The sequence below is a fragment of the Pleurodeles waltl genome, chromosome 2_2 (assembly GCF_031143425.1).
Source record: "Pleurodeles waltl isolate 20211129_DDA chromosome 2_2, aPleWal1.hap1.20221129, whole genome shotgun sequence".
NCBI classification, from domain to species: domain Eukaryota; kingdom Metazoa; phylum Chordata; class Amphibia; order Caudata; family Salamandridae; genus Pleurodeles; species Pleurodeles waltl.
The window spans coordinates 500320183-500343070 of record NC_090439.1 but is presented as its reverse complement, the minus strand read 5'-3'; the positions used below and the strand labels follow the sequence as shown (position 1 = coordinate 500343070).

Here is a 22888-nt window from a genome sequence, read left to right as displayed (position 1 = left end):
CAGCACACCCCGCTGGGTGACAGCTTCTGCACGGCACCGCCCTGGGGTGTGAGAGGGCGAGCCTAGCACCTGTGGGCTGGGACTGTTTACCTGCCCCCAAGCCGTGTGCGAGCCTGGCTGCAGCTAGTGGCAGCGCCTGTCAGGCTCTCCTACCCCATCGTCTCTACTCGAGTTCTGTGCCTGCTGCGAGCCTCACTTATTTGGACTGCAATTATCAAACCGATCATTGTTTCTGCATAAAATTTCCCTAAAAGGAAAGAGTCCTCGCTAACCCCCTCCAAAAAAGAAATCCGGCCAGTGACTTTTAGGCATCCCCGCCAGTTCAGTGTAGGTGTCACGAGAACCCGCTGGCAGATAGTATGTCAGCAGCCCCTCTCCACTTGGTACCCACCCCCTGTGTCTGTTTTCTTTGTAAAAGTTTCAGCTATACACCTCTTCAAGCAGCTCTTGAGTCTGGAAAGATTTAAGGCCTTTTTTGTGCATACCGACACAATATGTATCGGGTTGTATTATACTGTTTGTATACCGTTTACTAATCTTACGGTGGGCGAAGAAGCTTATCCTCATGGGTTAAAGGCTACCCGTGCGTTATTAGATGTATGTTTTCTTTGCATTGATTGAGCCTGTGTTAAAAGTGATTCCAAGGTGGGGCTATGGTGTTACGGAACGCAGAGTTTAACAGTGTGAATGATGAGGAAGTGAGATTCGCATTTTTTTTTAAACTTGCGCTAGGCTGAGTTCCTCCGGTCCCTTTGTTGTGCGGTCAATCCGATTTCCTAGGCTGGCTTTGGAAAGTGGTTCAGCTTTCTAGCCAAGCTCACCTAAATTGCAAGGGTCCGCTAGGCAGGGTCTACTTGAGTTTGCTTTAGTTCTTTTTGACAGCATTAGCTGTACTTTCGAGAACTGTAGTGGTCTTCCCAAATCGTCACTTGAGCAGCAGTCTCAGTTTTAATGGCTGGGCGTTATTCCTTAATGCTTTGTTTTATCGGTAGACCCATTTATGACCGGGCGTATACATGAATGTATACACAGACGTTTTAAATGCGGCAAAGTTCAAGTTAACCCTTTGGCATACACCATTCGTACGCATTTTTAGTTGATTGGCTGGTGTAGTGAGTGGGCTACCGATAACACTGCTGACCTTTTATAATCTCAAGTGTTTTTCCTAACGGCTTATATCATTTGATCCATTTGTTATATTAAATGTCTGCGTGGCAGTGAACGGTGGGTGTTTATTTTTATTTTAAATGTAATAATAGGAATGACCCAAATATCCTCTCTCTAATCTTTGTACCGTGGGCTCGGGTTTCAAGCATGTTTAAGATTGAACTGCATATGTTGTAGGAGCACAAGACGTATTAGTGATTCGAGTAGGGTTGAATTAGGTTTATCACGAGTATACGTTCATTTCAGTTTCACTACCGCAGCGCTGTAAATTTCACACGTTATTCCACTGCTTATCTTTAATGGTTGATAAATATGCGTTGAGCAAAAGTTATTTGGGGTAAAAAACGCGTGAGCTTTATCTTTCCTCTTGTTAAGCTTTAAGCGCAGATATGTGCCAAGGACTGCAGTCGGTATGGCGGAAGGTTGGGGTGACTTGTATTTTTTTTTCTAATCTGGAATATGTTCATGTTACTCCTCGTACTATTTGCTTTCAGGCTGTATAGTGATGGCAAGCTTCCAGGAAGTATGAATTTTCAAACCGGATCTCTGTCTTCAACTTGAAACCATTGAGTGCGGACCACCAATTTGTAACAAGGTGTACATATGGCACTATAATAATAGACCATACACTCCATACTAGGTCTTTTTTTGAAAGGTTTGTTCTGGGTTGTCTGTGAGCTATAAACTAGTGGGTTAATCTTGAATTTAGTAACTAAATACACTTCTGTTTAGGAGGACTTTTTTTTATCTGGAGTCTTTGTTAGACTTCAGCTTTCCACTTTTAGTTTTGTGCTTTTGGCTTCTTCTTTTTTGCTTCTCAGTATCTCATTCTCTTTATCTCACCTAATTCACTTACCTGTTCGCTCCCTTCTAGTGTAGTTGTCACAATAGTTTATGCGATCACCAGAAATAGAGCATGTAAGGAGTTTTTGCTCCATCCTCTTTTTGAAATGATTGAGCACAGCATTTAATTCTGTTCTTACGTAGAAAACGAGTGCTTTTATTGCACTTTTTGTCTTTTGGAAAGCTTGTTTCAATACAGTACAGCAGGACTGAGTCTCATGATGAGATGCAGTGATCAATGTTACATGCTTGATCAGTTAAAATAAGCTATTACCTAGACATTAGGTCTGAGATCCTTATAGTGAAAACGTATGTAAAGCCAGCAGGCATTTAAAGATTATTTATTATTACAGTATTGAAGCCTGTGGACAGGTATTGTGTTAGATGGAATCCTTAAATTACTTTACTAGGCAAAAGTTTTGGCGTTGAACTCCCCAGTTCTTGTTAACCCCACCTAGGTGAAGTTGAATTTTGTTTTACCAATACTAATTTTGTACTTATTTGTACGTTTATGACTTTATACCTGATGTTTGCCTAATGGGAAAACTTAAGCTGACTTTGGTTGGCCTGAGTTGGTTATGTTGAAAACCCAACGATGAGAGCTATAGTCCTGATGGGTACTTAGGATTTGTTTATCTCAGTGACTGCATCCGCTTCCACCCTAACAGGCACCTCTGATCAGCTGGATGCCGCTTCACCCATATTGGCCACACAAAAATGGGAGGTCGCTCCTTCTCCCACTTCACCCCCAAGACCTGTAACAAGCTCCCCCCTCCCAATCAGTGCTTCCAGCTTCCTCCATGAATTGAGAAGGAAACTGAAAACCTGGCTTTTCAAGTAGGCACCTCGCAGAAAGTGCAATTCTATGGTGCTTGTATACCATCCCGGGTGATTAGCGCTCCTTACATATGCAGTTAACATAAAATTAGAAAAAGTAAAGTTGCATTTCATAGGTCTGATTTGTGTTTTATGAAAAGATGATAAAAGCAGTAGGCTTGACATGCTTATTGTGAAAAGGATATCCTAAAGCCAATAAGTACTTTAGAGTCAATTGTTATACTGTGTGTCTGTAGACCGATACTTTATTACATGGAATCTCACAGATTACATGGTAGGCAATGGATTTGTACTCTGACAAACTTTGCAGGTGTAAATTTTTCACTTTGAGAATTCGGGTTAGGTCTTATTTGGTGTGACTGTATATTGCTTTTCAATGCTGTAATTAAGTATTTGTAGTTTTATACTAGATGGTTGCCACATGGGAAAGATTATGCTTAATATAGTAGGACTGATTTGGTTATGGTGACAAGTAAGTCCCAAGAGCTATTAGAACTGTTGGTACATTATGAATATTTATGTCCAATGACATGGGTTTATTGTGAACAGTTATGGCAAACCTAAGAGACCTTCCATTTTTATTACGGAAAGCTTTTGTGTTTAAGAATGGATTTATATTACACTGTTAAAGCCTGTAGACCAGTATTGCTAGGTTGGATTTTATAGATTTCTTTAGGATTCAGAGATGTCAGTGATGTTCAGCCCCTTTGACAACACTTAGCTGTAGATTTGTGCTTTGACAATCCTTCTTCCATTTTAGAATGGATTTTTTTAAAAATTGTTTTGATAAACATAATTTTATACATATTGGTCATTTTACAGCAGTATCGCTTCTGGTTGCCTTGCAGGAAAGCGTAAGCACACTGCAGAAGGCCAGAGTTGGTTATTGTGATAAACTATGATAAAGGCTACATGCACAACTTGTTCACTGGGAAAGGCATGCTAGAAGCCGTAGATCTCACCTATTTGTTATGATAAGCTACAGCAAAGGCAGATAACCTGACATATTTATTGTGAAAAACATACAACAAAGCCAATAAGCTTTTGTAGGTGAACAGTTGCGCAGTTTTAATGCCTGTAGACAGGTATTTTGTGTCAAGGGTTGTCGCAGATTAACATAGTAGACATGTTTAGTTAACCCTCCTGCCAAACCCAACTATAGACTATTTGCAGCATAGTTATCCTTGTTAGGCTCTCTTCAAGAGGGTTATATATATATATATATATATATATTGCTTGCCCACTCAAATTTTGTATATTTTCAATTTGAGGATTGTATACCTGATGATTGTTTTGTGGGAAAGCTTAGGCTGAATTCAGGAGGTCGGCATGTTATGGTGGCAGGCCAAAGGTAAGGCTAACAGCTATGATTGATACATTGTGAAAAGCTACACCAGATGCTATAGGTATGATCTGTTAATTTTGAAAAGTTATAACAAAGGACGTAAGCCTGATAGGTATATTTTTCCCTGATCACATGCACATCCATATGTTAAATGTCAGTATTCCTTTTCGGGGGAGGGGGAGAAATTCTTATCCCCTTGTGTTAAAACGTAGTCAGATAGTTTGTTACATCGAACCTCACAAATTACCTTAGTAGTCAATTTTTTTGATGTTGGTTACCCCATCTAACAAATCTGGGGGTAGACAATTTGCACTGCTTTAATCCTAATCAGGCTTCCATAAAAAGGGCTGTACATTGTTTTCTTTCCCTGTAATTTTCTACATTTTATTGTTTGATGGTTACTCAGTGTTACTGGATGGCTAACACATTTTTGAAGCTGAGTTTACATTTTTGGGCCCATTTCGAGAGCCCTCTAAAACAGTAGTTAATCTGGTCCTAGACGTTGAGGACAGTCTCAATTCCGAACATCAAGTGTCAAGGGTATTCAGCACGTTTTGACAATTAAAACTGGTGGAAAAATATGTTTTGCCTCGAATTGCTAACAACTGTTATGTTCGCTTATACAAACATGTTATGTTACAGCAGACTTGTAATGGGCACGGCTGCTCCAAGGAGTTTCCCAGCGAAAAGCCATACTTCCGATTCTTTTAACACTATTTAAGGTGATTCGCTCCGTACAGAATATTAAAAGCCCACAGGACAGGGAAAATATATGTTAAAAGATAAGGGCAGGCTAAAATAATTGCATATTTAAAAGCCAGGTTTTCAATTTTTTTTAAAAAATCCATGAGACTGGACGTTAATCGCAGGTTGTAAGGGAGTTTATTCCAGTTAATGCCCCTAGGTAGGATGCAGACCTGCCTCCGGTTCTGGCTTTTTCAACTCTGGAGATTATTGCCAGGGCTTGATTAGCAGATCTCAAATTACGGGCCGTAAAGTAAAAACTAAATCTAGAAGAGAGATAATCTGCTCCAGGAGACTGCAGTGCCGCATGTATCGGTACTGATGTTTTAAGCAGAATCCGTTTCCTGATGGGCAGCCAGTGTAGCTCATGTAAGTGGGGAGAAATATGAGCTTTGAGAAGAAAGCCGACAGGTAGACGGGAAGCAGCATTCTGGACCATCAGTAGTTTCTCTAACAAATATTAAGGAAGGCCAAGATACAAGGCATTCCCGTAGTCGAGCCTAGATGTTATGAGAGCCTGAATAACGGTCTTTTTGGCAGGAAAAGACCATAGATCCAAGAATTTCATAGGAGAACATAAAATGCCAAAACAAAAGCCAGCCACGGCTTTGGTTTGAGGCTTAAAAGAGAGCTGGTTATCAAATTTTACACCCAAGGTTTTGACTACACCGCTTGAACAATGCATTGGTTCAATCCTGCTAATGCTATGGGAATGCCTGCTACTCGAGACTTTAAGACACACGGGTAGAATATGAAAATGCCTGATACTTACAAACTATTGAAATACCTTGAATCAATTCAACACACAGCAGCATTTCTCATCACCATTACTCCTTGTTACCATCATATCACCCTAATCGTCCAACAGTTACACTAGCTGCTTATTAGGAAAAAACTTTTCTTAAAGGCAATGGTAATAACGCATCAGAGAATCCATGGCATGCCCCCTAAGTTTCTCGCCACCAAATTTACAACATACCATCTGGCCAGATCCCTGCAATCCTGTGGCTCTTTGATACTCAAGATTCTAAAAACCCAGATCAGAACCTCTTTGGCCAAAACCAGAGAGCGTAAAAGCTTCTAAGATACCTTTGATCGTCCTCATTTATGCTCCCTTTTGGCAAGCTTTCAAAACCCCATCTGTTCTAAGCTGTTAACTTTTTTTTTTAATGATGTTATATTGCTTAAATTGTGCTTAGTCATGACGCTATAGTGAACATGTGCCTAATAAACAACAAATAAACCAAATTGGTTTATAGTGAAAGGCTTTGCGAGATGCCGCAGCTTTCACCCGATTATTAAGGAACATTATGACAAAGATAGTAGATGTGACTTATAAAAAGCATATGTTAAAACCAACAGGCCCTTAGCCACTTCAGTGCATCGGGCAGCTCCCGGCTGTCTGCGCACATAGCACTGGACATTGCTCTGGTGCGAAATTGCCTCCCCAGCTTCGAGTCTGTTTTGGTTGTTAAGTTGAAATGACAATCAGTGCACACAGCATGCTGACGTCATTTCACCAAAAACAAAAGTGAAATGTGCTGATTGGCTCATATTATTTTCACTGCCTCGATGCCCAGGGGGCTATATCTGTTATCATTGAAAAAGGGAGAATCTCCCTTTCTAACGGTACACTCCCTAGTGTATCCCTGCTTGGGGATCGCTGCAGGTGAGTGATTTCCCCAAGCAGGGTTCCACCTACTAGACACCAGGGAGGATGGAGCAGGCCGTTTTGCTCCTCCCTTGCGTTTTTGCACATATTCACACTTCACTCTTTCTGCTATCCCTACCCCCACTGCTCAGGGGGCATAAAGCCCACTAGGAACTATGGATTTTTTTTTAGGTACATTTAAGGATAAGGGCTGCCCTGAATGGATATTGTAATGACCCCACCACTCCCAGAAATAGATAGTCTTTTGCCCCCGGGGATGGGGAGGTGGGGGGAGGGCTGGGAGATGCTGATCAGGGTAGTGTAGTGCCACCCCGAAATAAATGCGCACAGTCTTTCTGCCCTTCCTTGAGGCTGGATGGGGATATTACTCCCAACCTACCCCCCAGTGCAGTCAGAAAGCCCACTAGATACCAACAAAGCATTTTTTTTTTTTTTTTTTTTAAATAGAGGGGTAAGAGTTGTTCACCACCATAGGCATAGGTTATGCCCCCACCCGACTGATGGGGTAAACAATCTTTCTGTCTCCCTTCAGACTAAAACATCTCATCCCAATGGCAAGCAAGAGGGCATTTGACTCTTGGGATTTGATTTTACATATGGGCCAAGAGAGCTTACCTAACTCCCAATATTTTCCCACTTGTAATAATGAGTTGCTGCACTTTTTGGACTTTGGTACGCTGCCATCTGGAAAAAATATACCCAGACACTTCTGAAAACTAAACATCTAGAGTAGTCCAGGGTGGTATGCTTCAAGTGCAATCCACACCATTTTGTTACCCACCATGCCCTGCAAACCTATCACACACTTTCCCTTCATTTCTGAGTTGGAAACTTCTGGAATCCAAAGGAATCCACAGTTCTTACCACCCAACATTGCCACATCTGTATTGATAAAAACTCTGCCCCACTTGTGTGGGTGCCCAAAGAAGACTAGGCCTAAAAAACTTGAAAAAATGCCCTTTTGGACCTGCTTTGGTTCCCCCTCAATTTGTACGTGTTTTTGGCCCTTCCCTGTCACAGGCACTTGGCCTGCCTAAAGGAGTGAGGTGGTATCTTAATCGGGAGACCGAGGGGAACTCTAGGTGGTAGGAAATGTGTGGTTCCTCTCAGATTCCAGGACGTCACATCACAGAAATGTAAGAAAAATGTGTTTTTAATTTTTTTTTTTTTAAGACTCATTTTGAGGTTTGCACTGGATCTGGGTAACAGAACCTGGCGAAAGCCACACAAGTCTCAACATCCTAGATTCCCTTAGGTGTCTAGTTTCCAAAAATGTACAGGTTTGCTAGGTTTCCTTAGGTGCCAGCTGAGGTAGGGCCCAAAACCCATAGCTACCCACTTTGCTAAAAACGAGTCAGTTTTGCATGGAAAAAATTGATGTATCCATGTTGCGTTTTTGGCCGTTTTCCGTCACAGCACCAGGCCTAGCCACACAAATGAGGTACCATTTTCATCAGAAGACTTAGGAGAATTCTGGGTGGAAGTTTGTGACTGCAGATTCCAAAACGTTCCATCACAGAAATGTGAGGAAAATGTTTTTTTTTTTTTTTTTTAATCAAGGTTTTAGGTTTGCAAGGGGTTCTGGGTAAAACAACCTGGTGAGAACTGCACAAGTCACCCCATCCTGGATTGCCCAGGCTAGGTTGCCCTAGGTGTCAGCTGAATTACGGTCCAAAAACCACAGCTACCCATTTTGCAAAAAGCAGGTCAGTTTTGCGTGGAAAAATTTGATGTATCCATGTTGCATTTTGGGCCGTTTCCTGTCGCGGGCACTAGGCCTACCCACACAAGTGAGGTACCATTTATATCAGGAGACTTAGGGGAACATAGAATAGTAGAACAGGTGTTACTACCAATGGTCTTTCTCTGCATTTGCGCCTTCTGATTGTAAGATGGTTTGTAAGAAAGAAGTAATTTTGAAAAAAATCCTCTAATTCACATGCTACAATGGGAAACCTCAAATTCAGAGATGTGCAAATAGTTACTGCTTCTAGACTCCATATCTTGTGCCCATTTCGGAAATGCATTGGTTTCCTTGATAAATATTTTTCACTCTTAATATTTTATGAAATGAATTACTGTATACCCAATATGCAATGAAAAACCATTGCAAGATGCGGCTCAGTTATTCGCTCTGGGTACCTCAAGTTCTTGGTGTGCCTAAAAGCCGTATATAGTGACGTAACAGTAAACTGCTTTTTAAAATCGGCCATAGTTAGAGAAGTTACAGATAAAAACGTAGACGCACATGGCTATTTTTTTTTTTTTAATCAACTCAGTTTCAATATTCCTTTAATTTCAACTGTTACTTTGTTTGGGAAAACATTAAAGGATCTAGACGGCCCTTTGCTGAATTCAGAATTGTATCTGCTTTTCAGAAATGTATAGCTTTCCAGGATCTACCATTGGTTTCACACCTGTTTCTACCTCCAACTGATTCAAGTCTGGCTGTTCCTTAAAGCTGGGAATATGGCGATTTCAACACTGTAAACCTTTCGTTGATGGCATTTGCAAGGACAAACAGACGCTTTCTTGTACAGCACTTTTTCCCATTTTTGTCCAAATACCCCCAAACTTAGCTTTTATTTTGGCTAATTTATTGGTCCCATCCAGGAGAATTCACAAACCCTGGGTACCTTTTAGAATCATGAGGATGGTGAAAAACAAAAAGATGCACATTTGGAGTAGATAGCCTATGTGCTAAGCACAAACTACTCTGGGGTGGGCAAAGGGTGGAAGGGTTAGTCCTAGCAGAGAAAGCGTTAAGGGTTCCTTGTTATTAAACCTTGCTAAAGCCTTCCTTTGTTACTGTGTTACATGGAATCTCACAGATTACCTAGGCAGACAAGGCTTTTGGTGTTGCTTCCCTCCTTGGACATTCCCTGTTGTTAAATGCTTTGCACTGTGATAATCTTTGCCAAGCCCTCAACAGGAGCCTTGCAGGTTCATTTATCTATCAGGACCGACAGTAAAAAAGAATCCTATTAAATACATAAAATATACACACACATTCATATACACAAAAAGAGGTGCTCTGTGTTGGCCATGTTCCGACAGTGGTTTGATGATTATCATTTAGAAACTGCCTCTGTCATTGACAGCATACCGTACAGGATGAATCCCAAGACACATTGTTTGGGGTCAAGGACAACACCTGTTTAAAGTTTATTTTGTGCTTGGAACAAATAGGCGCAATCCCTGCATCACAAACCCTTTGGCTGCCATTTTACAGTACCACATTATGGATCAGGGAAGGGCATTGTCTGCAGTTGAGGTAATATTTGTGTTCATATGTTAATGCTTCGAACTTGTATTTATGGTTCATCAATGCAAAGCTTTCAATATGAGGATGAGCGCTCTGAGGAAAACGTTAGCTTGTACTGCACTGCTGACAGGGATACCAATGTAAAAACGTGTGCACACGTATGTAAAGTTTAACAAGAATAGGCTACGTATAGTGCTCCCAGAATGCTCTATGATTATATGCAAATATTTGCAGAAGTTTGAAAGCAAGATAGATGAATCTTTGCTTTCAAATTAAATGTTCACAAAAAATGCAACTAGGAAAAACATGTTTTGCTAAGCTAGTGTGAAATTTTAGATACCATTTCTTTGAAGCATCATGTACTAAAACGTGTTGATATATGTTAGTATCCATGTGAAATATTCATAATGGAAAGTCAGTGCAACCAGTTTCGAAAAGATTATAGGAAACATGAAAATAAACAATCATTGGCAAAGCCAACACGTCTGACATTGGTGATCAGCCTTTTGGGTTTGTCAATGTGTTTGTTGTTTTGACATGGATTTTGTAACATTTTATTGTGGGAGCCGTCAGGCCCTCCTCATTATAACAAACATTGTCAGAAAGCAATAATATTTTTTGGTCTCAAAGTACACATTGCCACAGTAGTCTCTGGCACTGAACAAAACTACTTTTGTTTGTTGATATGCTCCTTGTGAAAGAGCAGAATGCTGTCACAACTAGTGAAGCCAGTCTATAGATAGACAGAATTTTAATAAAAACAAAAAGCCTTTGTTAACCTAAGACCTAATTATGGGCCCAGTTCTTAAATAAAGTCACAAAAGTGCACCCATGGTATATGCCGTTGCATTGGTGCAGATTTACAGTTTCCCTGAATGCACAATAATTTGCAGAAGTAGACCAGGAAATCGTACTCTTAGAAAATATTTGTGAACTGCCTTTTAGCACGAGCAAATATGCATGTGTAGGTTTCACTCATGCAAAAATCTGTTCAGCATTTGCAAGTGCAGTTTCCCTCCAACCATTTTTTTTCCCCAAACGTGGAAGAAGTTTTATTTCTGTCCTTGTCAGGAGTACATTTCCAACCTTTCTTAGTATGGGAAAAGACTAGAAAAATGCTGGTGAAAACCTCTAAAACATGCAAGTTAGTAGGTTTGCATAGACTCCAAAGCGCATTCCAACCCTCAAACTATTGCTTACCGCTACCTCCAGCGCCAGTATGTAGATCTGCTGAAAGGCGGCAAAATGCAGAAACTGCTGGAATTCACACCTCACTATAGCATGAGCCCTGGCATAATCAGCCAGCTCCAGTCATTCTCACTATTGTGCTGTGTGTGAGAATATTTTTACCTGATCACATAACATCCACCTGAAAATAAATGCCGTTCAGTATCCAGGATGGTGGGCCAGTCGGCTGCTCCCCAAATATTACTACAATGCAGCTTCCTTTACACATGCTATGTGGCCGCTTCTAAACCGGGAGGCCATCTTGGAGCATATTTTCCACACTGTATCATATTTTTACCCATTGTTAAGAACAGTTATGTCCATCTTGGATCTGTACAGCAATGATAAACTATGCACCGTAATGTTCCAAGATGGCTTCCCATTATAATATTTTACTTGAGAGATCATCCTGGCTTGGTATTGTGCATATCGTATGATTGTTTTACTGCTCCCAGATACCTAATACATTGCTTCTAATTGTGGCAGACATATTGTATTTTGTTAACAGTGATACGCTTTCTGCAATAGTTGAAAAATGGTTGCTTGCTGCTATAATTAGTTTTTTTATTGCAAATGTATGAACGTCGTGTGTCGGTGGGGTATATTTTAGTTTTTCTACTCATTATTTAAATTTACTTTGCACGTGCTTGTTGAGTTTGTTTTATCATGGATGAATGCAAGAATGAGTGGTCGATGAATGAGCTCCGGAATGATTGGCAGAGTGCTTGTATACTGTTTCACAGAGTACTTAAACTCGCCAGTCGCTGAAGAGGCAGATCTAGAGCTAGATGTAGGTAAGTGACAAATTGCGATTTGCAATTTGCGAGTCATAGCGACTCGCAAATTGCAATTCGCGAGTCATAGCGACTCGCAAATTGCAATTCGCGATGCAGAAAGGTGTCTCAGACACCTTCTGCGACACTATGGGGTCGCAAAGACCCACCTCATAAATATTTATGAGGTGGGTCGCAGTTTGCGACCCCATAGCGAGTCTAGGCACTCACAGGGATGGTGGCCTGCTGGAGACAGCAGACCACCATGTCCGTGACTGATTTCTGAATAAAGCAGTTTTTTTTCCTTCTCTTTGCAGCCCGTTTTCCTTAAAGGAAAACGAGCTGCAAATAGAAAAAATACCGAAACCTTTTTGTTTCGTTTTTTTTTTTTCCAGAGTAGGCAGTGGTCCATAGGACCACTGCCTGCTCTGAAAAAATAATTTTGTGAGCATTCACAAAGGGGAAGGGGTCCCATGGGGACCCCTTCCCGTTTGCGAATGAGTTACAATCCACTTCAAGTGGATGGTTAACTGCGAGTTGATTTGCGACCGCTTTCGTGGTCACAAATCAACTCTACATCGCGGTGCGAATCGCAAATAGGAAGGGGATGTGCCCCCCCTCCCTTCAGTGAGGAAGCACAAAGAGGGTGTAGCCACCCTCCAGGGCAGTAACCATTGGCTGCTGCCCCCCAGACCTAAACACACCCCTAAATTCAGTATTTAGGGACGACCCTGAACCCAGGAAATCAGATTCCTGCAACCTACAACAAAGACTGCTGACCCGAAAGCCCTGCAGAGACGACTGTGACGACAACTGACTTGGCCCCAGCCCTACCGGACTGTCTCCAGACTCAAAGAACCTGCACAGCTACGTATCCAGTGGGACCAGCGACCTCTGAGGACTCGGAGGACTGCCCTGCACCCAAAGGACCAAGAACCTCCTGAGAACAGCAGCATTGTTGAGCCACTGCAACAAACTTGCAACTTGAAAACAACTTTAAAGAGACTCTCACTTCCCGCCAGTAGCATGAGTGTTCACACTCTGCACCCGATGCCCCCGGCTCGAGTTCAGGACAACCAACACAGCAGAGAGGACTCCCAGGCGACTCTAACGACGTGGACACCCTGAGTCAACCCCCCTGCACCTTCACAGGGACGCCTACAGAGAGGATCCAGAGGCTCCCCCTGACAGCGACTGCCTGGTAACAAAAGAACCCGACGCCTGGACCAAGCACTGCACCCGCAGCCCCTAGGACAGAGAGGAACCACCTACCAGTGCAGGAGTGACCAGCAGGCGTCCCTCATCCTAAACCAGTCTGTAGCTTGCCCATTGCTTTCTATAGCAAACAGGACGCCTACTTTGCACACTGCACCCGGCCGCCCCTGTGCCGCAGTGGGTGTGTTTTTTGTGTGTGTGTCTCTCCCCTCTTGCCCCCCCACCCCCAGTGTTCTATAAACCCCCCCCCCCCTGGTCTGCTCCCTGAGGACGCAAGTACTTACCTGCTAGCAGACTGAAACCGGAGCACCCCTGTTCTCCATAGGCGCCTATGTGTTTTGGGCCCTCCTTTGACCTCTGCACCTGACCGCCCCTGTGTTAGTGGTGCTGTGGCTTTGGGGATGCCTTGAACCCCCCCAACGGTGGGCTGCCTATGCCCAGGAGAATGACTGTGTAAGTGCTTTACTTACCTGAGAAACCTAACCAAACTTACCTCCCCCAAGAACTGTTGATTTTTGCACTGTGTCCACTTTTAAAATAGCCTATTGCCATTTTAGCCAAAACTGTGTGTACTACTGTTTTAAATCAAAGTTCTATACTTACCTGTGTGGAGTACCTTGCATTTTGTGTACTTACCTCAAATCTTGAATCTTGTGGTTCTAAAATAAATTAAGAAACTATATTTTTCTATATAAAACCTATTGGCCTGGAGTTAAATCTTTGAGTGTGTGTTCCTCATTTATTGCCCGTGTGTGTACAACAAATGCTTAACACTACCCTCTGATAAGCCTACTGCTGGACCACATTACCACAAAAAATACAGTCTGCATATGTTCAGTGAGCTACCATGAGCAGGGACGAACCCGTTTTGATCTTGGTATATGAGGCCAGGGATCAAAGGTGCCAATCGGTCAGTTAATATCCTAGCTAGTATTTTATAGTCCGTATTAAGAAGTGTGAGTGGACAGTATGTCCCAAGAGGGACAGGATCGCGATTTGGTTTGGGTAAAGGTATAAATAGGGTCTCAAAGAGGGAAGGTGGTAAACAGGCCATTTGCAGAGCCTCACCATAAAGTGTCAGGAGGCGGGAAGCTAGGAGTGTGGCATATGCTTTGTGGAACTCTGATGGAAGACCATGGGTCATGGGGTCTTACCCGTGGCCAGCGCACGAATAGTGTCCTGTACCTCAAATAAGGAGATTGCTGCGTCTAATTCAGTTCTCTGTTGGGGAGTGATCCTACGGGAAAGAAAAATTGTAGATTACCTGGAGGTCTGTGTCAGTGGTCTGCATGTACATTGCAGTAAAGTGTTGCATCATCTTGTCATGTATTGCAAACTGCGTGTGCAGAAGGGTGCCCTCAAACGAGTAAAGTGCCAATATGGAGTTCCTGGGGTATTCCTGTCGGTTAGGCCATGCAAGTAGGGAATCAGCTGTGTCTGCAGAAGCGTGTGTTTTAGCTGTGTGTCCAGAGTAGTTAATGCAGTGAAGACGTGTTAGCTCTGTTTGCAGCTTTACGAATGCATGTATGCAATCTTCTCACCACTTGACACCATTCTCTGCGACACTTTGTGTTTTCTTTTTAAAGTCTCCTCCCCTTGGATGATCTCAATGTTGAGGTGTTCTCCATAATTACATTGCATGGGAGTCCTCGTCACCAGTGTGGAATTCAAAGAAATAACTCCACGGGGTTAATCAAAGACTGTATTAAGTAACCGGTTTAATTGTGAATACCTTATCCATAAACGGCTTCAGGGCAACTGATAAACACTGTATGCCTAAAAACTGTAAGCATTTCAAGCTACGCATTCTAGTCATAGTGTTCCCTTTTAGAACATAGAAGTTAAAGACCTCACACTTGCATAGAGAAGGAGTAAAAAAAAAACCTGTATATTTCAAATATGGTGTATTTAGCCTGAGGGATTCTGTGGACGAAAAGGTGGGCTGGTCTCCTTCCTCACACTCCCTCTTTCCCAAGGTACTGCTTGCCCTGCTTCCGCTTTATGTAGCAGCTATTCCACTAAATCATGGTACACCAAATCCTCATTTTTGGGTCTTGCCAACATACAGTTTTTTAACTTTTTCTATTGAAGACCTTTGAACTATAGCAATATTTTTAGTTTGATATCAGTCAGCCTATTACTTAGCATTGGGTTAATATCCATCTAATTTGCTTTCTTTTTATTCAATGGCTTTCCCTCCTCGTGTTAGTCCCTCCCCTGGAGTATATGTTCTTCACTATCATTTTGATTGGATGACATGCATCCTTCTACTGCTCATATTAAATGAATTACGTTATTTCTCATCTCACTCCAGGAGTATGCTCTTTCCCTTCTTATATCCCAACCCCTTCACTCTGTATTGTCCCACCCATATGTTATTCAGCACATCCATTGCCTTCCCCCTCCCTTTCCATCCTGCTTTTTGCTTTATTTTACAACTGTCTCCCTCCCAGTCCTCTGTTGCTCCACTAGCCTTTTTGGTTTTCACTTTGCCCCCTTTCTGCTTCTTAATTAGTCCACTGCCCTTGGCTATCATTTAAAAAAAAAAAAAAAAAAAAAAAAATCTTTTTAGGAGGGCCTGGCAGTTGCAATTTGATACCAGGCAGTTCCTTTACCTTTTGAGATCTTTTTTGCATATTCTGTTTTTTAATGTGTCACCTCGGGACTGGTGTCCACAATCAAGAAACATTTTTTTAAATAAAAAGGCCACTATTTTATAATGTATAGGCGTGCATGCACCGTGAAGTATGTAAGAAGTCGTCCTATTGTGGCAAGTTTGTTTTCTTCTTTATTTTTGCAGATGCTGATCTTTATTGGCCTATCAACTCTCTCTTTTTGTGGTTGTGGAACAGCTCTGGCAGACCCAAAAGATATAGGATAACACCATTGAAAGATGAGACCTCTTGATTTTGTCAGAGCTTCTTGTGATATTACTGTTCATAACATTGAACACCAGTGTCCAATTTTAGCATCTTTGTTACTCTTTGGTAGCCCATGCTATTTAACCTTAGAAGTGCGCACACGTTTAAGCAGCACCTCCTATCCTAGGTTTTGTGTTTTTAGGGTCGAGAACGCAAGCGCTCTGGGCTGTTGTAATCTCTCTATAGGCTTTTAACCACGCCCACTCTTGCTATTCATTCTTTGTTGTGCTTGTTTTAAATGCTTCATTTTTATTGGTGCATTTTGTGAAGTGTCCCTCCTTTGTGTGCTGAGTTCCATCCCAGGCGATTTCACAAAGTGAACATTTTTGTTGGCCATCACACTTCTTCTGATACAGCGGGTGATGGTCCCTCCTCCAGATTCATATTGTCTTTCATCCCAGCCGTGATCCTTTCTAGATAGTTACGCAGGGAGCCAATGACTCGCGCTCACGGCGGTCGTGGCGTTTTGAATTGACTTATGGCAACTGTTTTACTTTTCATTTTCAGTTTGTGGCAAGAAAAGTCCAGTTAGAAATTTACAACGCTGATCACTCTATCTCGAGCAAACGCGAAACCCATTGCATTGTAAATGCTTGTTTATTCTGGGCTTTGGTGCCGATTAAAAAAAAAATTACCGTCTTTAACAGTTTTCATTCTTAATAGTAGTTTGAAAATGTAATGTAGACATTACGGTGCCTACTTTAGAGGCTAGTAGTTTGTTCCTGTTAAAAAGAAAAGAATAGCTTTGATGTTTTAACGTGAAGCCAAGTATGCGACATTGTGGAAAAAGTGTTACACTTTAAAAGAAAACTGCAATGTTTGAAAGAAAAAACAAACAATTTAAGTTTTTAAATCTGGGTCTGTGACAGAGGTCCCAAAGTGTGCAGACTCTAGCAGAATTTCTTAAATTCAGTCGTAAACAAATGTGAGAAGTTTTTGTAGGCCACTCTTCGACCACGCTCCTTTATTTTTGCCTGAGGTCCCTTGTCTCCAGTAAAGTGCGTTATCATACTTTTGGAATTAAACCCGCCTCCTTGGCATTCGGTGCTGTTTTTCAAGGCATATTTAAAGCGTGGGAACTGAAAGCTTCTATTCGTAGATTAACATCGCTTGGCCTTCCTGGGATTTTGTTTTTATTTGGGTTGACGTTTAAAGTGACCAGGGCTTCTCTGACCCACTTAATATTATGGTTTTAGCTACTGGTTTACGTTTTTATTTTCATCTATTTTTTGTAATTGTTTAGGCATTCATCACTTTATTAGCGAATTAATTGTCATTTAAAAGTATACTTATTTAATGAAAAATAGAAAATATCTTTAATCGAGAGTAAATTCTTGGTATGTGTAAAATGTTTTACTAAGTTCGTAAGTTGTTAAATGGCACAGTTTGGAATGTAGTTTTCATGAATGTTTGTGAAAAATGACGTGTGTATCGATTGAATTCTTCACAATGTGTTAAATGGAGGTTCTCGAGTAGTATTATAGCTGTCCTAAATGGATTGTAAAGAAGGTATGACCATAGATATTTGGGATTAGAGAGTAATAGTTTAATGGAGTTTTTGAAAAAGACAGTGGGACAAGTTAGAGTGAAGGAGAAGAAATGCAGTTTTTTTTTTTTAAAGTGTGACTGCCTGTTGGTGATGCTACTGGACCCCCGTACGAATGAATGGAATCATCCATTAGGAAACCATCCTTGACAAAGCCAACAGGTCTCAACTTTTAGCTGCCAAGAGAAAACTGTTGGTTTTGTCAGTGTTCTTTGACAATACCGTGCAGCATTGAACAAAAAATAAGGGCAATTCTGTTTATATGCATGTTACCACACATGCACACACATGAAGTGTGACTCTGCTGCCATTTAAAAAAAAAAAAAAAAAAAAAAATCCTTTTCTGTGGTGGCGGATACCGTTTATGGAATGGTTAAAAAAAAATGTGTCAAAATAAGTCTTGTTAAAACGTCTTGTTCAGGTAGCTGCCAGGCTAATAATTACAGGTACTGGGCCCTCCCAAAAATTAAAAACATCAATGTTTTTTAAAAATTATTATTTAGAACGCTGTTAATAAAATCGGTGCCCTAGTCCTCATGAACATGGTAGTGCTCAATGGAAAAGAAAGGACTTTCTGGGAGAAACCGCTATAGAGTGTAAAACTATGTTTTGAGTAGTTTCTTTAAGGATAATGAATTATCAGTAGAAAGCAGCAGAAGGGGGTGAGAGTTCCATCAGGTTGTGGCCTGCACAGAAAAGCTGCGAATGCCTTATTCGTGCCCTTGTGAATTTTCGGACTAGGAGCAAATGAGTGCCTGCCTAGTGAAGCTGACAAGTAGGCTTGTAGCTGTTGAATCTTGTTTGCAGAAAGCAAGGCCCGATCGAATGTTGAGATTTAAGCACTATATAAAGGGCTTTAAAGTTAACAATTTTTAATCTGCTGACCAATGCGATGTATTTAGGGCAGCAGATGAGGATGAGACAGTGCTAACTTCACTGCAGCGGATTGAATACAGCTCATACTCTTGAAAGGATAGTCAGGCATAGCTAAAAACAGGGTTGCAGTAGCCAAGTCTGCTTAGAATTGATGCCTGAGCTACCAACGGATTCTATTGCTGTATTAGAAATGGCAAAATCCTGCAGAGAATCCGTATTAAAGAAAACTAGGTGGATGAAAGATTATGTACTTGAGTGGAAAGGGAGGGATCAGCCTCTATATACCCACTAATATTCCACACTGCTGGAGAGGCTCTGGGTGCCTAGTTACTTGGTAATGGCCAGACATTTGCTGGTAGAGGTTGGGTGTGTCTAACTATGGAGCAGAATATGATTTCCGTCTTTTCGCAATTAAATTTGAAGTAATTCGGCTGTTGTTTGAATGAGTTGTCCCATAAGCAATTGTGAAAAGCTTCCAATGGCAGGGGGAATGGATTGATTACTTAACAGGATTATTTGAGTGTTGGCTGTGTAGTTCATGAAATTGATTCCATGGCTATGTATCAGTTTTGCCAACTGTCTCAGGTAGATTATAAATAAGGCAGGGCTAAAGAAAGAACCTGTGGCTTTGTAGGGAAGAATTACACGATTCAAGAGTGATTCCCTCAATTTCGACCTCCCATAAACTTGAGCTCAAATTGCCATGGTTTACTATATCAAAGGCAGCAGACAAATCAAGTAGCACAAAGTCTATAAAGTTTCCAATGTCTGCTGCTAATCTGAGGTCGTATTGCCCCACAAAAAATGCTGATTCAGTATGTTGCACTGGGGGAATCCTGACTGAGCAGGATCAAGTAAATTGTCGTAGTTGGACTCTTGCTCTAGGCAAGACTGCTGGTTTAAGGATGATAGTACTTATGCTTGTAGGTGACTATGCCAGTCCTACAACAAGTCGCACCTGTCGTCCCAACCCTCCTGGCTCCCAAGCAGCACCTCACCAAAAACCCAAATAGTAAAAGGTGATTTGTGGCAGACTTTACGCATGGACTCAAGTGTGTGACATCTCAGGGAGTGTTGTGGTTAAACAGAGATTACCCCCTTTCTCACATAAACAAACTGTCTCAATCAAACGCAGGCAATGAAGAAGATGCTGTAAGGTTTCAATAGGTTTTATTTAGCAAAACTGCTTTCTGCGATACGTTGCACGGGCTGCAGTGATTAGGATAATGAACCGTGCAAGAAACAGAATGGTAAAGACGAGTCATTAATACAAAGACCCCCCATCATCTTGCAATAAAATGAAAATACATGAAATGTTGAATATATCCTAATACCCTAGCATGATAGGCCTAACCTCTAACATAAAAGAGAGCTTGGTATGTTAAACCTAATCAGCCAATGCCATGTCCATGAGAAGAGCCCCCAACAGTCGTTACCTTGGAATGAGGTCTCTAGCTCAGATTCCGTAGGGACACGAAGACTGGGTCAGCGTCAAGGCGACGTGCAGAATCGATAGCAGCGATGGCATCTGGTCGGAATCCCTCTGACAATCTGTTTAAGGAGTATCTATACAGATCTGCTTGGACCCCTGACGTAGGTCTGTTCCCAAACAATAGATAACAAGACATGCTTGGGATGGCAATTTTATATAAACTCCTCCCTCAGAAGCATGAAGAGGGACAGTACCTGAAGTGAACACCTACAGTTTGTTTATCTTTGTCGCTTGATATTGACACCTTAGCAGAGTGGCACTGATAACACAAACTACAATGTGGGCTTAACTAAAAACAAGGTAGCCGTCTTAAAAGATTTAATTAAATAAATGCGCTAAAACTGAGCAAGCTAAATAGGGTTAAAGTCACTAGGTGACGGGGGCACGAATCTGCAAGCCAAAGTCTAAGCTAACTCCTGTATCCCATTAAAACAAACTAGGATTCACTACAAAAGTATTGCCTTTAAGAAAATCTGAGAAGACTTCATTAATTTATTTCTCCACAATTTTCTTTGGGAAAAGGAAGCAGAAATACAGGCCTGAAATTGTTTAAGAAGGTGGGTTACTCAGAATGTTTTTTTAGTAGCAGAATCACTATTGCGTTTTGCTGGTGTGAAAGTACCACTCACGATAGTTTTGAGATGTTACATAAGGATTGCAAAGGTTTGGCAATGCAGCTTGACTTCTATTAACAGAAACTTGAGAATAAATGACCTAAAGGTCAGATGTGATAGAGTAAGCAAGGCTCGGAAGCATGTTGGTGTTACGGAATTCTAGATTGACAGCAGTTGGTGTTGTACTATCAACAACCATGGCTTGCCTAGTGTCTGTTGATTTAGGACCGGGATGTATATTCAGATTGTAGAATGATGTTTTTTGGTATTCGAGGCTGAAGACAATATTTGCCACTTATTCTTCGACGTAAAGCGAAAGATTGTTATAAAGTTATTGTGTGCGTTCTAACGAGAGGGAAGAGTAAGGGATTTTCTAATGACTGAACCACTGAGAAAAGATTCTTGGTAACATTTGGGACTTCCATAATTGATTTAGCATAATAATCTGCTTTTACAGAAAGAATGACCTGCTTGTAGGATTTTTGCCAAGTTTTTAGTTCAAGCCTAAATTCCAGGGAATAATTAACTTGACAACACGATTGAATTTTTCTTTACAAAACGTTTTGCTAGTATAGGGTTCTCGATGTACCAAGGTACAGAGGGTTGCACATGAGGTAGGATTTTCTTAGTCGGAAGAACATAGTCATGGGCCTGCTTTATCCAATTCTGATAGGAGGCAGATACCTCCTCCATAAAGAGGTTAGTCGGATGGCAAGGGACAGTGTCCTCCTCTACTAAATGGTCAATTAGCGAATTAAGAGTAGTGGAAAAAATAGTTTATTACAGGAATGTTTAGTCCAATGGTGGGACATGATAGATTTGTGATTGGATGTGCTGCTAAATCTTACTGGTGCCAGTGCCTGAATTTGAGGAGAGAATAAGGCAGTGGTCTGTCTATATCTGAGGAAGAATTTTATTTGTAGTTATCAGGCCTTCCAAAGCAAAAACATATATCAATAGTATGGCCTTTCTTATGAGTTGGTCCTGGTAACCATTGTGAGAGGTAAATTGCCTCTATCAAATCAAGTAAGTCTCTAGTAGGGAAGTCATAAAGGCTGTCTGTCTCCATACATATTGAAGTCTCCTAATATAATAAAAGGAGAATGTGATGAAATAAGAGGAAAGATCAAGTCAATCAAGGAGTTTACAAAATCGATTGGTGGGCCTGGAGGTTAATAGCACAAATCAGCAGAGAAGCTTGAGACCAGGAGGGTGGGGAAACATAAAAATGGCAAACAAGCTAGGAAGAATGGCTGAAGCAACAAACAAGCTAAGGAAGAAGGAATAACGTGAAGGAGAGGCTTGTGTGATGGTGGAAGCAGCACACAAGAGAGAGAGCGCTAGACGCACCACAATAAGGTGCTGAAAGAAAAAAGTACTTTCCCTGAATGCAAGCAGTGTAAGACACAAGACCTGTAGTAAAGAAGAAATTATCCAGAGGTGGGAATGGCAAAGAATAGAAAGGTAAACCACTGGGAAAAAAAAAGCAAGACTATGAGCTAGACATGAAGGGCATCCATTGATGATCCATGTGCTTACCTAAAGCCTGCCACATATATATATTTTAATTAATGTATTAATGACAATAGATGTTGATCACAGACATCTAATTTTGTGTGGAGTAAAGACCGAAAATTGGCTACGAGCAGCAGTCTTGGAGTTATTGGGCTCATGTAGGCTGCATTATGTTTCAGAACCGTTATCCACTTCCCACCAACTTGAAGTAGCCGGTGCTTAACATGTACAGGTGATGGGCACCAACACTCATACTTTGGAGATCTGGGCTTATTTTTCACCATCAGACCCGGACCGAGAGTAGTAGGGAGAAAGGCAGAAAAAAGAGGCACGGAAATGAGTGACACATAACCCTGAGGTAAAAAGAATCTGTGGGAATAAGATAAGACAGAAGAAACGTAGAGTGATTGAGGACAAGGCATACCAAACTGCAACATCTGTATATGAAAGCCCAGTATTCATGAGTGCCAGTGGTAGACTGCTTAGAAAAACCTGATGGCTATGTACTTATTTGTTTTAACAAATGAAGCACTGGAAGTACCCAGAGATCTCTGGTTGGAAAGGGATCCTCTGTGCTGGATGAATGGGTATAGTATATAGGTTGAAAATTATGATAAATAATGCGACATCTGGATGGTGAACTTGTTGACCTAATTCCTCTCTTTTATACCGGAATGTCAGGGAGGAAGTCAAACAGTCTTTTGATTTTGACATGAAGGATTCAGAGCTTAAACCAATAATTTGGATTGAGTGTGTGACTGCCGCATGCTACTAAGTGAATGCGGAAAGTGAAGTTGTCCTCGTCATCTAAGTTGAGGGCGTTCATTAAGTTTGGA

At 41.4% G+C, this 22888-nt stretch overlaps 1 protein-coding gene across 1 annotated transcript in view; it reads left to right on the top strand.

Moving 5' to 3' along the window:
- The window catches only part of ROCK1 (Rho associated coiled-coil containing protein kinase 1), a 1374854-nt gene that overhangs the window by 657 nt on the left and 1351309 nt on the right, over window positions 1-22888 (top strand). The gene's annotated exons all lie outside the window — the stretch shown is intronic.